Genomic DNA, 17,960 nt, shown 5'->3' with positions numbered 1-17,960 from the left:
TAGGTTTTGCGATTCAAAAGGGGATAGTGGCGCAACTTGTTGCTCGCTTACCCGTTATCCAGATATAGCTCGGTTTGTATTATATATAAAAAATAAAAAATAAATAATAATAAAAAAATTTATTAAGTTGATTATATAAAATTGCGTATTAGGAATAAGTATATAAATACAATCACTTGGATTATGAGAATTCTATTTATATTTATACTCTCTTTTCTTTAAAGGGAATTCTCAATAAGTTTGAGATGAACTAAAACGATGACATGTTGTAGTCGTCGTAATCTCAAACATCCAAGCATGTCATTTCTTCCACTAACGCCTCCTCCCTCTTTTTCTTAAAAAAATGGTACACTAAAATAACTAATTTGTTAATTAGTAATATAGTATTCTTTTTGACTGAATTAGAATTGAATTTGTTGAGTTAAAGACATAGTTAGAGAATTTTTCCTTACTTTAATAGTCTTTGTGTTTCAAAATGAGGTTGTTAGTAATTTTGTGTTGAATCATTAAGAAGTGTCTGATTAAAAGATAATCTTTGAATTATCCAGTATATACCGTTGTGATTCCCGTGTTAATTTCCCGGCTTACGTGTGTAGGTAAATCAGTAGTTAATTACTACTACTCGGAGTGCCCGCGAAAGCACACAAAATAATAATAATAATAATAATAATAATAATAATAATAAAAACGCGGCAAGGTCGAAAGCAACCAATTTAGGGTTTGTCTGTTTGTTTGGAATGACAGCAGTGAGAAGAGAAATGAAAATGAAGGGTGCGATGGATCTTGGTTAGTCATGTGATATTAGCGATGAGATCCATCAGGTTCCTTGCTGCATCAAGTACAACGGACCATCTCCTGTTTCTCATCACTTCAACCCCAAACCCACTGGTACACTAATCATTCATCATTATATTATTTATTTTTATTAATAATTAATTAGGGATGGGGGTTTTGTTTTTGTGAAGGTATTTCGTTGGATGGTCTGACTGTGATGAAGGCTCACTTCCGAGGAAGGAAACTGCAAGGCACAACCCCAACACTTCCGAATGGCTATTCTGGTACCAATTCCGTACTCTACTTTACTATACTATGTTATGTTGATGGAATTGAAATATTATTATTATTATTAGTTTATTATTATTGATGTTATGACTTCTTGCTATTATTATTATTATTATTATTATTATTATTATTATTATTATATTCACTGATGCCAAGTTTGTTTGTGATCAAACTATTAATATGTCCCCATATTCAGTTACCATGTCAAATATGTTAAAACCAAACAAAACAATGCAGGATTTGTGATAGGAAAGATAACATCTACAAAGAGAAAAGCTTCTGATACTACCACCGCATGTTGGCAGACCAAGGCCAGGTTCCATAACATTACGTTATGGAATCATGATAATCTACCATCAAAACAAGACGCTTTCTTGCGTGCATTTCATTGGTTTGATGTTGCAAAAGCAGTAAGTTCTTTTTACATATATGATTACGAAAACCCTTGAATAAATGTGTTCTTTTGACAACATCTGTTTCAACAGTTGCATAAACCAGTGACGGCTGCTGATATGGAGTCTGCATCTAACCCGGGAGCTATAGCAACATACTGAGTGGTTGTCAGATTTCTTTCTTTCAGCAGCAAGTATAAGTGCCATTTTCGGTGTACTGTTTAATTAATTAAATGTACATGAATGATATATTTATTCGTGTCAAAGGTATCTAGAGGTGACCCAGGCACGCTTAAATCGTGTAATCCAAGCATAACCAGTGTTACTCTTTTTTTTTTCTAAACTTGTCAAATGGATTGTAAACATGTTAAACGGGATGGTGGGTTGTAAACTCTTTGAATAAAATGGTTAAAAAAGGTCGACACAAACATGACTTGTTTAATTAAATAGATTAAACATGTCAACTTAAACAAGATTTGTATATTAGTTGTTTTTGTGCTAGTGTTGGTTTATCTAACCCTATTAGGTAGAGGTGCACAAATTGGGTTTTCTAAATACCCGGGTTCGGGTAAGTAACCGGGTTCGGGTATGACCGGGTACGAGTATAACCGGGTATTAGTAATAATCGGGTCGGGTTCGGGTTGGAAAACCATGCCCTATTCATCGGGTTCGGGTCGGGTATAGAATCGGGTATTCTAAAACCGGGTATTTGAATACCCTATTATCGGGTATTAAAAAAACCCTATTTATGGGTTTTTTTGGGTTTTTTTCCGGGTATTTTTTGGGTATATAGATTGGATTTTTTTTAAAGTTTGCACTTTTTAGGGGATTTTTCGGATATTTGAAATACCGGTTTCGGGTATTGGAAAAACCCGGTTCCGGGTATGGAACCGGTTCGGGTTTTTGGGTATTACCGGGTATAAATCGGTTCGGGTTCGGGTTCGGGTTTTAGTGCCAAAATGCATACCCTATCCGTACGCTACGGGTAGGGTCGGTACGAGTTCGGGTATTAAAAACCCGGGTATTAAAAAAACCGGTTCCGGGTTTTTATTTCAGGTCCGGTTCCGGGTTTTTATTTCAGGTCCGGTTCCGGGTTCGGGTTTTTTGTGCACCTCTACTATTAGGCAATTTTTTTAACCCGTTCCAACCGATTGACCGAGACTCGCTAGCATAAGCGGTCTGGTTTGCATGATTTGAACCGTTAATCAAAATCCGCCGGTTTTTAATTGAACCAGCTCAACTGGTAACCCGTTTCCCAAGTCGAATTGGCTGGATTAAGTTCATAATTCTTGTTTTATTTTCTTTGCTCTTTATGGACAGTTTTACATGGTGTACAAAGAGCATGTTTGGGATTGAGTTTGAAAAATGTTTATTGGCTTTTTGTTGTTTTCAAAAAGCCAATAAGCCAAAATGTGTTTAAAATCCATTTTATTTTAGCTTTTTTGAAATGATTAAAAAGCAGTTTTCTAAAAACTCTAAATCCAGGATTTTCATTTTTGAAAATCCAATAAGCATTGTCCATAATGTGATCCATAAAAATGCAGCTGCAATGTGTTTTTGAGTATCTAAACCTTCCAATTCTGGCTTCAATAGCAAAAATTCAAAAAAGTGATGTATGGTTACAGTTAGCATACTACATTGTTACTACAACCGAAAGAGCCTCAAAACAGACAATACATGAAGTTCTTGCAAGATTCTAGTGCTCACTTACAGTTAGCATACTACATTGTTATAACGAATACTCTAATCACATGTAAATGAAAATATGAAATCCTATTTACATTTGTCTTCTTTGGTTTGTTTGTGTTTGTTCATAATTGGGAAAGTTCTGTCGGTATCAGTTTGTTTGAACACCGTTACAGCATCAGCACATGCTATAGCGAGAACATTAATATATGGTTATCGTAAACGGTATTCACGCCTACAACCATTTTCAAAACCATGACTCATGTATGGATATAATTAAAAACAAAAATGTGTTTTACGATTGTTTTTAGTTGGATTGGTTTAGAAGGGGGCGACGTAGCTTGTTCGTTTACTAATCATTTTATTGTAATTAGTTTGTTTTAAATGGAAATGAAAATGCGTGATAACGTTTTCTTTTGTTTTTAAAGAAAATTTGATTATACAAATAAAGCATATGTATTTAAAATTATTTTTAATTTAACAAGCTATGAAATGTAAATATATAACATTTGTTTTCAATCAAATAGTAATGGAAGTCAAATTGCATTATATAGTATATTAAGTAATGTATTTTCGCAACACTTATCATATAGTATTAACTCTAACATATTTTTTTATTAAAAGAATAAGTATACATAACACAAATTTTTTTTTGTTAAAATTCATGGCATTTAGTTTGTTATTTAATTAATTAATATTATAGTAACTAGATTTAGACCCCGAGTATTACACGGGACGGGTCAATCTTTAAATTACAATTTGATAATATGATGCAAATAAAAAACACAATTAAACGTAAGCAATACTCTCATGTAAACATATTAATAGATACATGTGTAAATGAAAACTATATAAATTCTAAAGTATGTAAGAATTTTGCCCACCATAGATAAACATACCCTCACTACCCAATCCAAAAACCTTTTTTTTTTGGTCGTATGTCGAACTTGAATTCAAGAGCTTATATTTTTAAATGAAATCTTTGACATATCAATATTTTAATTTTGATATGAAGAAAAGTATATATTTTAATATGATTATTGTTGATCAAAATCTTTACTAAAAATAACTCAATATAAAAAATGAAAAACGTCAAAACAATCTCCAAAATTTACACACATAAAATTATTAGTAAATTTTTTGGGTTGTAAAAACAGTTTTGTTTATCAAATCTAAATTAATATATATTAATTTTAATTTTTAGTTAAATTTTAATTCTAATGAATATAAATTTAAAAATCAAAACAAAACAAACAAACATAGCACATAGCACATGTATATTAATTAAACAAATGTTTAAGATGCTTGATCAAAACACATCTTATATTTACTAATAAAAGTCTTTGGCATGTAAATACAATTATTGTGCATTAACATACACATATATACGTATTATTATTATTATTATTATTATTATTATTAATCATCATCATTGTCGACAGTTTGAAATTTAAATTTTAGTTATTATCCAGAAGATCTGTTTAAAATGAAATATTTTTGCTCGAAAGGAAAGTAAATCAGTTTAATTATAACTCATATAACAAATTGTTTTAACCCATGAATATATCTTGAATCAAGGAGATTAAAGATTAAGAATTTTGAAGTGAAAACATGATCAAGAATTAATATAGGGCTGACATGTGTCGCCAGAATTTTCTTTTATTAGTAATGTAAGATTTTTATTGTTTATTAAAATTCAGAACAAAAGTTCAAATTATATAATAGAGGGGTAGGTAACATTTAACAAAAGGATGGTAGTAATATTTTAAGTTTGGAAAATTAGATCTTAACAATCCCAACTATTAAGCATTGGTCACTAATAATCCCTACTAATAATATGACCGATGACAATCCCAACTTTCAATGTTGTTACCAATGACAATCCCGGTCTAATAAATCACTAACTCCGTTAGTTATTTTCTTTTAAGTTTGTGTGAAATAACCAAAATACCCTTACTGGTAAATAAAAAATAGAGCTAATGAAAAAACTACAACCAATAAACCACAATCATCCACCCTTATTCCTTGTCAATCGGAGTAAGGGTTTTCTGGCCACCTTTAACCGCTAGCGAAAAATCTGAATGCCGCCCATTTCCATCTTCAATTCGAATCACAAACACAATACCGCATATCCGAACACTGCACACACACACACACACACCCATTACCACCTAAGATAGTCACCACCACCCCTCGTTTTTCCGGCCACGACTGAGGCGACGATTCCCCCCACTCCCCGTATCCTTCTCCGCCCCTTGTTTGCCTCATCTTTCCGACACCACAAAACATGATGTAGAGACAGATAGATAGAGATCTAAGAGGTTGTGTAAAGTAATTATTGGCGGCCGTCTGTTTCTAAACCTTTGAGGGGATAGACAAATAAGAGTGCTTGTTTTATCCAGGTGGTGGTGCTTGTACCTTCACTCGCCGGAAAAGGAACGGAGAAGAAGAAGTGGTGCTGGTTGCTAAAGATAACCAAATGCATATCTACAATTCTACGGTGGTGCTAGATTTTTCTATTAACTATCTTACTACTCTAATAAAAGGCTACTATATATTGCTACTTGTCAACCGCTCATCACTCCTCACCTTTTCTTAACCCATATTCACCAAAATGGTATTATTTCGGATCAACCGGCCCAACTAATGTAATCTGGATCCGTATATTATTCAATCCATTCGTTTCCCCCTTCCAAATAAAGAAAACCCTACGCTGCAGACACTAAATCAGGCGCATCTTCCCTTCGCTGTCAATTTGCCATTACTTCGTTGCCTTCTTCCTTATCTAATTAAACCTACGAGACTGTTCATCTTCACCGCTGCTATCGATCATCTCCACCGTTTCTTCAAATTGTTCCATTGTCGCTTACTTTTAGGTAATTTTACAATTACATGCTTTAGAATTGTTGGTGCCTACCATGAATCATGGGGTGGGATTTTAACAAGAGAAAGGGACCTTTGAAATTGATTTGACGGTGTTATCTAAATGTTTGGTTGATGTTGATTGTTGTTGAATATGTATATAGTTGTCACTTTTTAATTAATAGATTATCAAGCGATAAACAGCTCCAAGCGATAAACATCATATATTATATTGTAATTGCAATTTTAATGTAATAGTAAGATGTTATATTGGTAAGTGGTTATTCACTATCTTTTCAACTAATTTTTAAATGTTTTCATGATTTATTATGCAGGTAATGACTCAAAATCCAGAAAATGTTAAATTGGTACACCTATTGTTGATGCCCTACACCACATGCACGATGGAAAATTTTTACATCTTTCTGTTGCAGATGGAGTTACTGTTGTCATTGTTGATGTCCTCCACATCGCTCACGTTGCAATAACCATAGTCCCTTGCTGCACCAAGGTATCACTTGGATTTTCTTTTTTTTAAATATTACAGCATGGTTTGTGTACTCGTGTTCCTAGGTTGGTAGGTCCAACTAACCTGAAGACGACCCGAAACCTTATTATATTTTCAGATTCAATAGTCGACAAAATATTGTTTTGAATTTTTTTTTAAATTGTTTCACGGTTCGTGTACTCGTGTTCTTGGGTTGGTAGGCCCAGCTAGCCCGAACACGACCTGAAACCAAATTATGTCGTACACATGAACTGAACACGATATCCGTAGTTGTTGGTTATTTTCTGTTTTGCACAAGATTCTATAACAAGTTTTGGCTTCTTCTGAACAAAAGTTTAATATATTTTCATATTCAATAGTTGCGTAAGATATATTACGGTTACGAAAAGATGACCAAATAACACCAGATCGTGGTAATTGATGCAACTTTACTATATCAACCTTTCAAAACTAAAGTAAAGCACAAGCAGCACCAAGGTATCACTTGGATTTATATTGTTTTCTTTATTTTCTTTTTTTTTTGTTTTTTAAAAAATATCACAGCACGGTTCGTGTAATCGTGTTCCTCGGTTGGTAGGTCTAGCTAACCCAAAGACGACCCGAAACCTTATTATATATTCAGATTCAATAGCCGACAAATATTGTTTTGAATGCTTTTTTTTTAAATTTTTTCATGGTTCGTGTAATCGTGTTCTTGGGTTGGTAGATCCAGTTAACCCGAACACGACCCGAAACCAAATTATATCGTACACATGAACTGAACACGACATACGTATTTGTTGGTTATTTTATGTTTTGCACTAAGATTCTATAACAAGTTTTGACTTCTTTTGAACAAAAGTTTTGACCTTTTAACATATTTTCAGATTCAATAGCTACGTAAGATTTACTACGGTTCTGAAATGATGACCAAATTGTTGGGTTTCTATGGATAATATATATTTAGTTAACCATTTAACTAGTCACAATAAAGGCGGAAGCGTGATATTTACAAACCAAACATATGTATCCATGTGTTTATATATGTATATATTACAAGTTTATATAAGATATGTTCATGAACAACCTAGTTTATTCATGTCATAAGATTACCAATAATCTATTTATTAGAAACCCGAAGCAAGGATCAAATGATACGGAAAAACTAAACTATCAAAACTATAAACACTTACATTCTTAACCTTTTAAGAGTGTAGTTGTTGTTGAAGAAGATGATGATGTTGATGCTAGACTTTCAAAGGAAAATCCTCAAACGAAATATACCCCGAGCCTCCAACACACACCGAGCTATGTTAGGGAGCTTGAACACGAATAACCGAGACCCGAGCCTCCTTTTTTATCTTGGCCGAAAACAAGAAGAAAGAAAAGAAAGAGTTGTGTGGTTTTTTTTTTAACTTGAAAGTATCTTGATCTTGATCTTTATAAAATCATTCAATCATGTCATACATGGTGTTAGGTCTTTTAGTCAAGTAACCAATACTCAACCTATACCAAATCCATGACAAAATATTGACCAAAATCATGGGGTGTGGGGCCCACCCAAAACCGGCCCCAAAAATATATTTTATTTTTTTTTATTTTATTTATTTTATACTTTATAAAATATATAAACACCCCATCTTTCATAAACCATTTTATAAAAGAACACATAGTTAAATAATCATTCCAATAATAATTATTTGAATAAATAAATTAACCAATTAATTTATTTAACACTTTCAAGTAGGTATTCAGAAACCCGATTTTCTGAATGTATCGTGTTCTGTATTTGTCTCATAGATCTTATCTTAACAAATACATTATTGGTGTGTGTCTAACTCGTTATTGGGTATGACCCGACTTGGATCAAACACAACTAGCCACATTAACCTAATTATATGTCTCGGGCATACGGTATTCCAACAATCTCCCACTTGCACGTGACTCATAAGAAGTTAATGCTAATGGTGAATACCGCCTAACAACAGGTCACCACCCCTAGTGTGTTTGACTAAGTGCCATTCAATAACATCATCCCCTTCAAGTCCATACTTGATATGATATAGGTAAATCTTATCATTACATCCCTTTGTTTCTAGATGTCCTGTCTAATCGAAGAGACACAGAGTGATCATTCTCTCAATGATTTAACTTAACAGGCCTTAGACATCTAAACTCTCAACACATAAGAGGAACAAATCCCATCTTGACTGCATACATCCTCGTTGACATCTCATATGATATCTGAGCTCTTTCTTACACGTCATCGTGTTACCGAAATAACAAAGAAGAGAGTCAAGATATCAGACTTGATGAAAAACCAGATCCAATATGCATCTCAGGTCAAAGGACACAATGATACTCGCCTTTACTCAAGGATTACTTATGATCAGTTGCACTAACTCCATGCAGTGATCCTTGAGAGCGGATCATGTCCAATATTTGTATCCCACAAATATCTATGAACCTTGGTGGCAAACCTATGCCCTATATTCATCACATGAATATCAACCAATCCGGGTTCATAATAGTCTTAACTTCATACTTGTTCCCACAAGTATGATCGACTACGGACGTTTAGAACAACATAAGTCATTCATGGATTAAACATGCAAATATAGAACATAACTCATTGAATAATTAAAACATAATTAATTTTCATGAGATACCCATTACATTCGTTCTTATACAAACACTAACTTCAGATTAAATCCACTCACTAGAATACCGAAGTCCTAATGCACAAACATGACCCTCATGCTTTGGCCTATCGAGGAGCTTCGTGAGTGGGTCCGCAATATTTTGATCGGTATGAACTTTATGAATACATATCTTTCTCTTTTCAACTTCATCCCTTATGTAGTTGAATCTGCGCTCAATGTGCCTCGTTTTCTGATGAGCACGAGGCTCCTTGATCTGTGCAATAGCACCCTCATTGTCACAGAATATCTCTAGGGGCTCCTGAATGGTAGAGATAATCCCTAGATCCATGATGAACTTTTTCATCCATGCAGCCTCTTGGGCTGCCATTGAAGCGGCGATGTACTCAGATTCTGTAGTGGATAACGCGACAACATCCTGCTTCGAACTCTTCCAAGAGACAGCGCCTCCATTCAAAATGAAGACATATCCCGACTGTGACCGAGAATCATCTCGGTCAGTTTGGAAACTCGAATCCACGTAACCCTTTACGACGAGTTCCTCCTCACCAGACCCATATATTAAAAACATATCCTTAGTCCTTCTAAGGTATTTTAATATATTCTTGACAGCCATCCAATGACTGTCACCTGGGTTGTGCTGGTATCTACTCGTTATGCTTAAAGCATACGAGACGTCCGGTCTAGTGCACATCATTTCATACATAATAGATCCTATTGCCGAAGCATAAGGAACATGCTTCATCCTATCCTGCTCTTCCTTAGAGCTAGGACTTTGGGATGAGCTTAACACGGTTCCTCTAGGAATAGGTACCAAACCTTTCTTAGAGTTTTCCATCCTGAACCTTTTCAGGATTTTATCAATGTATGCACTTTGATTGAGTCCGATCAATTTCCTTTGTCTATCCCTATAGACCTTTATTCCCAAGATATATGTCGCTTCTCCAAGATCCTTAATTGAGAAACGACTACTTAACCACGCTTTAACGCTTTCCATACTTGGTATATCATTTCCAAATAAAAGTATATCATCGACATACAAAATAAGGAACATGACTATACTCCCACTAGCCCATTTATACACACACGCCTCATCACCGTTTTGGACGAAACCAAACGCTTTGATTTCTTCATTAAAACGATGATTCCACATCCGTGATGCTTGTTTCAACCCGTAGATTGATTTCCTTAACTTACATACTTTGTCAGGATTAGATGGATCGACAAAACCTTCAGGCTGAACCATATGGACATCTTCCTCAAGATATCCATTAAGAAAAGCGGTCTTGACATCCATCTGCCATATCCCATAATCAAAATGGGCTGCAATGGCAAATAATATCCTGATCGACTTAAGCATCGCGACCGGCGAGAAGGTTTCATCATAATCAATCCCTTGAGTTTGTGTGAAACCTTTTGCTACAAGTCGTGCTTTGTAAGTATCTAGATTTCCATGCATATCGGTCTTCTTCTTGAAGACCCACTTACATCCAACCAGTTTGGAGTTAAGTGGACGATCAACCAATTCCCAAACTTGGTTATCGTGCATGGATTGCATCTCGGCGCTCATGGCTTCAAGCCATTTTTCACAATCAGGTTGTGACATAGCATCTTTGTAGGAGATCGGTTCATCCGAATCGACCAAGTAGCAACCATCCACGAGAAATCCATATCTCTCGGGAGGTTGACTAACCCTACTAGATCTGCGAGCAACGTGTGTATGATCAACCATTTGATCACCTTCAACATCCTCGTGTTGAAAACTAGTATCGACCAACTGTGTATCATCCAGTGATTCTTGAACCTCTTCAAGTTCCACTCTTTTTTCACTAGGTCCTTCCATAAGGAACCTAGTTTCTAAGAAGTATCCTTTGCGTGAAATAAACACTTTTTGTTCACTAGGATCATAGAATATATATCCTATATCATCCTTTGGGTATCCTATGAAGATACACCTGATGGATCGAGCCTCAAGCTTATTTGGGGTGTCACGTTTAACATAAACTATGCATCCCCATACCCTTAAATATGAAAAGGATGGAACCTTTCCATGCCACACTTCATAGGGTATTCGATCCACCTTTTTGGTCGGGGCCATATTCAAAATACGAGCCGCTGTAAGTAGCGCATATCCCCAAAATGATGGTGGTAGTGAGCTTCGTGCCATCATTGATCGAACCATGTCCAACAGTGTTCGGTTCCTCCTCTCGGATACTCCGTTATGTTGAGGAGTACCAGGAGGAGTGAGCTGTGAAACAATTCCACAATCTCTAAGATGACTTTGAAAAGCATCACTTAGGTATTCGCCTCCTCTATCGGAGCGGAGTACCTTGATTGTTCGGTCGAGCTGATTCTGTACTTCATTTTGAAATTCCTTGAACATTTCAAAGGCTTCATGTTTGTGTTTCATTAGATACACATACCCATATCGACTAAAATCGTCGGTAAAGGTAATGAAGTACCTTTCACTATTCCTACTAGTGGGCTTGAGAGGTCCGCATACATCCGTATGTATGATACCTAACAAATCCTTAGCCCTTTCATTTGTACCTTTAAAAGGTTCTTTGGTCATCTTGCCTTGAATACAAGATTCACACTCATCAAACGAACCTAACTCATTTGTTTTCAAAAGACCATTCTTTTGGAGAGTATTTACACGATTCTTGTTTATGTGTCCAAGACGACAATGCCAAATGTAGGAATCACTCAAATCCTTTTTGAGTCTTTTAGTGGAAGTTTGATATAATGAGCTATTTGAGGTATTGTCATGAACCAATTCATAAATACCGTTGTTTGGTACAGCTTTAAAATAAAAGATACCATTAGATGATACATGCATTTCTGATTTTACAAATTTAAAGTCAAAGTTACATTGTCTAAGAAGGTGCACGGAAATAATGTTCCTAGTCAGGAGCATACAAAACATTTCTCAAAACAACTTCCAAACCACTTGGAAGCGATAAAGTGAAGTCTCCTCTAGCAACCACGTGCACCCTTGCACCGTTGCCCATGAAAAGACTCACTTCACCATTCTTTAAGTCTTCATTCCTTTTGAACCCCTGCAACCAATTGCAAATATGAGTTCCACATCCGGTATCCAATACCCATGTGTTAGAAGAAATAAGATTTAGCTCAATATTAATCATAAAGACATTACCCGAAGCATGCCCCGCATTCCTCTTGTCTCTTAGCTCATTTAGGTAGACCGGGCAATTGCGTTTCCAATGTCCGGTCTCACCACAACCAAAACAAGGATCATCCTTATGACCCCTCGGTTCCACAACCTTTTGTTTCTTTGCCATAACCGGTGATTTGCCCTTACCCTTAAGATGCACAGGAGGACCCTTTCTTTTTGCTACCTTAGCCTTAGGATTGGGTTGAGATCGATTCTTGGATCTACCTTCATTAATCGCAAACACGGGTAAAACCCTTTTACCCATGCTCGCCTCGGCTGTTTTAAGCATTGAGTGAAGTTCTCCAATGTTTTTGTCCCACCCGTTCATGTTATAATTTAACACGAAAGTGTCGAACCTTTTCGACAAAGAGTTAAGGATCAAATCCGTTGCTAACTCTTTTGAGATGGGACAATTGAGCTTGGCGAGGCGATCAATGTAACTTTTCATCTTAAGCACATAAGTTGAAACTGGTTGATTATCATCCATTCTACATGCATGCAAGGCTCGAACCGTTTCGAACCTTTCAACTCTTGATTGCTTAAGGAACATTTCCTTAAGTTGAGTAATCATGTCGTACGCATTATGGTTTTCGAAATCCTTTTGGATTTCGGGAACCATAGTCGCCAACATGAGGCATGACACTTGAATGGAATCTTCCTTGTGTTGGACCCAATTCATATATTCGACCTCACTTCCCTCTTCCGGTTCATTGGGGATAGGTGTTTCAAAAACATGATATAATTTTTCTTGTTTTAGAACAATCCTTAAATTTCGGAACCAATCCGAAAAGTTATTGTGGTTAAGACGGTCTTTAGCGAGAATAGATCGGAGAGATACATTTTGGACGTTAGGGATTATGTTGTCGTCGACGTGTGCGGCCATCTGCAGAATTTTAATTAAGTTCATTTTAGTGTTTTACCCTTTTTAATTATTAATACCCTTTTATATATACCAAATATAATTAATAATTAAAATCTAGAATCCAACGATAAACCCGACTCCGGTTAGGTGACCTTTTTCCCATTGTCGGGTTATCAAGGTAGTTATTCATAACAATTGCAAACCCCTTTTGCAACTTCTAGAGTTTATGGGACCGGTTCGAAATCATATTTCGTGTCGGCATGTTTATCCCATCAACACCTATTAGACCCCATGCTTGGGTGACCCTCTTCACATGGTTCTAATTTAAGTCGTCCTACTTGTATCAACTTGTAATATTAACATACAAACGGTTAGGTGACCTTTTTCCCATTTATATGCCAAAATTACCTCAACATATTAATTTACTCTACGCGGTTAGGTGACCTTTTTCCCACTAAGAGCTTACTAATATGTTAAGCGTTATACAAAAGGATGGTGTTTAACTTGTTATCCTTAATTTTAAAAGGGATTTTTAGTTTTAATAATTCTAGTTGTAAAACTTTAAATCATGTTCTAACATGCATTTAGTAACATGATTATTTTGAAACCATTTTCAAAATTCTAATTTATAATAAAACCATTTTATTATGGGCGTGAGACGGCTAGTTAATAAATCCATTTTAGTAAACTACGTGTCGCGTGATTACCGATAATTATTAGAACCCGTTTTATGCTTTGTTAATTAATTCTATGTGACGAAGTTGATATCCTAATATCTAACAACCACACAATCAAACAATCAATTAACAAGCATACACAATTATACTAGACACGAGCCACTAGTTAGACCACACTTGTTAGCCGAAACAAGTGTGTGTCTTAGGTCCGATCCTAAGGGACACACGACACATGGATGTTGTAGCTCCCACTTGATCCCGCATCCAAATGCGTCAAGCATCTTCTTCAACCCCGTTGTAATCCATTGGGCTTGAACTTGGGCCTTAGCTTCCATAAGCTTCCATTTGGGCTCAATGGGTGGGCTTAGGTCCTTTTGGGCTTGAATCCCCTTAATGGGCTTGTGAGACCCATTATCACCATACCCGGCCCAATAAGGCCCAAACTTCCAATTTTGCAATCTTCTTTAAATTTACATAACAAATGTCCTAATACATTTTTTCTATAAAATAAAGATATTACAAATAAACTATTTATTACATACCCATATGAATAAATAATTACAAAATTGCCCCTAATTAATTATTACAAACCGAAACTTTGAATAATTAATAACAATCACAACAAACATCCATTTGGTCTACGGCTCGGTCTAGTTTTAACAAACATAACCCGTTATGTCTTAGGAACCCGTTCCAAAACCCCTTTTGCCTTATCGGGCCTAGCCCAACCCATTTGGGCTTGACCCAATAACTTGATTATGAGCTTCGGCCCACTTGTCCAAAACACATGGGCTTCGGCCCAATGAAAAGCCTCATGGGCTTCGGCCCATTTAACTTTCTCCCCTTCTTTTTCTTCTCGGTTAACCCATTAACCTAATGAAGTGGGTTTCGGCCCAATAACATCCGAATTGGGCTTCGGCCCATGTACTCGGTTTTATATATATATATATTTTTTTTTGAACAAAGCCAAAATAATAACAAGATTAAATACAAAAAATCATGCATGTTTATTTTTGTATAAAATCTTTCAAGGGGAAAATATAAAACCGAAAACCCGAAGCTTAGTTTCCCGTATCCCGGCTCTTGATGCCATTTGTTGGGTTTCTATGGATAATATATATTTAGTTAACCATTTAACTAGTCACAATAAAGGCGGAAGCGTGATATTTACAAACCAAACATATGTATCCATGTGTTTATATATGTATATATTACAAGTTTATATAAGATATGTTCATGAACAACCTAGTTTATTCATGTCATAAGATTACCAATAATCTATTTATTAGAAACCCGAAGCAAGGATCAAATGATACGGAAAAACTAAACTATCAAAACTATAAACACTTACATTCTTAACCTTTTAAGAGTGTAGTTGTTGAAGAAGATGATGATGTTGATGCTAGACTTTCAAAGAAAAATCCTCAAACGGAATATACCCCGAGCCTCCAACACACACCGAGCTATGTTAGGGAGCTTGAACCAGAATAACCGAGACCCGAGCCTCCTTTTTTATCTTGGCCGAAAACAAGAAGAAAGAAAAGAAAGAGTTGTGTGGTTTTTTTTTTAACTTGAAAGTATCTTGATCTTGATCTTTATAAAATCATTCAATCATGTCATACATGGTGTTAGGTCTTTTAGTCAAGTAACCAATACTCAACCTATACCAAATCCATGACAAAATATTGACCAAAATCATGGGGTGTGGGGCCCACCCAAAACCGGCCCCAAAAATATATTTTATTTTTTATTTTTTTTTATTTTATTTATTTTATACTTTATAAAATATATAAACACCCCATCTTTCATAAACCATTTTATGAAAGAACACATAGTTAAATAATCATTCCAATAATAATTATTTGAATAAATAAATTAACCAATTAATTTATTTAACACTTTCAAGTAGGTATTCAGAAACCCGATTTGCTGAATGTATCATGTTCTGTATTTGTCTCATAGATCTTATCTTAACAAATACATTATTGGTGTGTGTCTAACTCGTTATTGGGTATGACCCGACTTGGATCAAACACAACTAGCCACATTAACCTAATTATATGTCTCGGGCATACGGTATTCCAACACAAATAACACCAGATGGTGGTAATTGATGTAACTTTACTATATCAACCTTTCAAAACTAAAGTAAAGCACAACCGGCACCAAGGCATCACTTGAATTTCTTTTGTTTTCTTTTTTTTTTCTTTTGAATTGTAAAAAATATTGCAGCACGGTTTGTGTACTCGTGTTCCTGGGTTGATAGGTCCAGCTAACCCGAAGACGACCCGAAACCTTATTATATTTTTAGATTCAATAGCCGACAAAATATTGTTTTGAATGTTTTTTTTTAAAAAATTGTTTCACGATTCGTGTACTCGTATTCTTGGGTTGGTAGGTCCAGCTAACCCGAATACGACCCGTGACCAAATTATATCGTACATATGAACTGAACACGACATTGGTATTTGTTGGTTATTTTCTATTTTGTACCAAGATTCTATAACAAGTTTTGCCTTCTTTTGAACAAAAGTTTTGACTTTTTAATATATTTTTACGTGCATGAATATTTTTTTGTTAGTTTCATGAATACATTATCATTTATCTAGGGTTGGTATATACATAAAGAACTTTATTTGTCACATGGAAGAGTTATAAACACGTATATTACCTTATCTAGAGTTATAAGCAAACGTGGACTGAAGATTTTGATTTTTGATAAATAATGTATACCGATCAATAAAATCCGACCGTGTGTAATGATTTACCGTTATTACATCACAAATCAATAGGCATTTCATTTCTTAAACAAATTGAGCTGTTGTAGACTAGCTAAGAATACAACATTGCGTATGACATCTCAGTTGATAACTCGAAACATACCATACTCAAAATATACCCACTTTTAACCCAACGCGAATGGAAGTGGGGGGCATCACCCCTGTAACATCCCGTAACCGCAGCGGAAACGTACACGGGATGCAACAGACACATCAGATATCAACAGCATTGCTTATAAAGAAAATACCCCTACATTAATTTATAACATATTACATTGTTGCGAGTAGCGTTACTGTCTAGGTGTTACACACATATATTACCAATAAGACATTAATATATATTCATTACAAAATACAGAGCAGCAAGCTTCCAACAGGTAGCACAGATAGTTAAGCACATATCAATCATTCCAACCTGGGCATACCTAGAAAGCATGTAAAGAAAACGGGTCAACTACGAATAGTTGGTGAGTTTCACTAATTTAAATAAACCATAGATCAGTATAAAAATCATATGTTAATGATGAAATTATGCTAAGCCCGTTAATGAAAACTCTATTAACCCAAAAACACATTAAATGACCCCTGGGGACACTGTTAACCCAGAACATATCCAATAACCCCTGGGGACACTGTTAACCCAGTACATATCAAATAACCCCTGGGGACACTGTTAACCCAGCGCATATCAAATACCCTCTGGGGACACTGTTAACCCAGAACCATATCCAATAACCTCTGGGGACACTGTTAATCCAGAACCATATCCAGTAACCTCTGGGGACACTGTTAACCCAGAAACATATCCAATACCCTCTGGGACACTGTTAACCCAGAAATATATCCAATAACCCTCTGGGAACTAAGTTACCCCAGAACAATTCCACCCGATAAACAAATTATCTATTCTATGCATCATACCACATATATATATATATAAAAACATACAAGTGTTTCCATACGATCGGTATGTACTTAGATAATTTAACACAATCATGCTTTCCGCCCCGGGAAAATATTTAAAACAGTTCATTAAAAGGGGCTCGTGAAAACTCACCTTTTTGTGAGTCTGTGGGTAATACAATGAACAGCTACGTGCCGGGATCTGTAATATAATATCTAGTCGTTACTATATAATTCCCATAAACTAAATCTGTATTAATCGGTACATCTGGGGACATTGTTAACCCAGTACTGTACTCGATCCGGGGACAATGTTAACCCCGTGACACTCCTAAGGACTCAGATTGTGCCATTACTTAGAGTCGGACGGTCAAAATCATCATTTTTATGTTTTCCTTGATTTGCGTGCCTAGC

General features: G+C 35.5%; 1 pseudogene across 1 annotated transcript; it reads left to right on the top strand.

The window, feature by feature from the left end:
* The first annotated feature begins 764 nt into the window (after nucleotides 1-764).
* Nucleotides 765-1,665, top strand: LOC143602505 (uncharacterized protein C12B10.15c-like; annotated as a pseudogene). The gene is made up of 4 exons (XR_013147859.1): nucleotides 765-888; nucleotides 966-1,058; nucleotides 1,300-1,472; nucleotides 1,548-1,665. The product of XR_013147859.1 is annotated as an uncharacterized protein C12B10.15c-like (transcript).
* Nucleotides 1,666-17,960: the final 16,295 nt, after the last annotated feature.

This window comes from Bidens hawaiensis, unplaced genomic scaffold, assembly GCF_021521415.1.
Source record: "Bidens hawaiensis isolate Kalapana, Puna unplaced genomic scaffold, B.hawaiensis_p1.1 tig00059048_1, whole genome shotgun sequence".
NCBI lineage: Eukaryota > Viridiplantae > Streptophyta > Magnoliopsida > Asterales > Asteraceae > Bidens > Bidens hawaiensis.
This window is presented reverse-complemented; position numbering and strand designations above follow the sequence as displayed.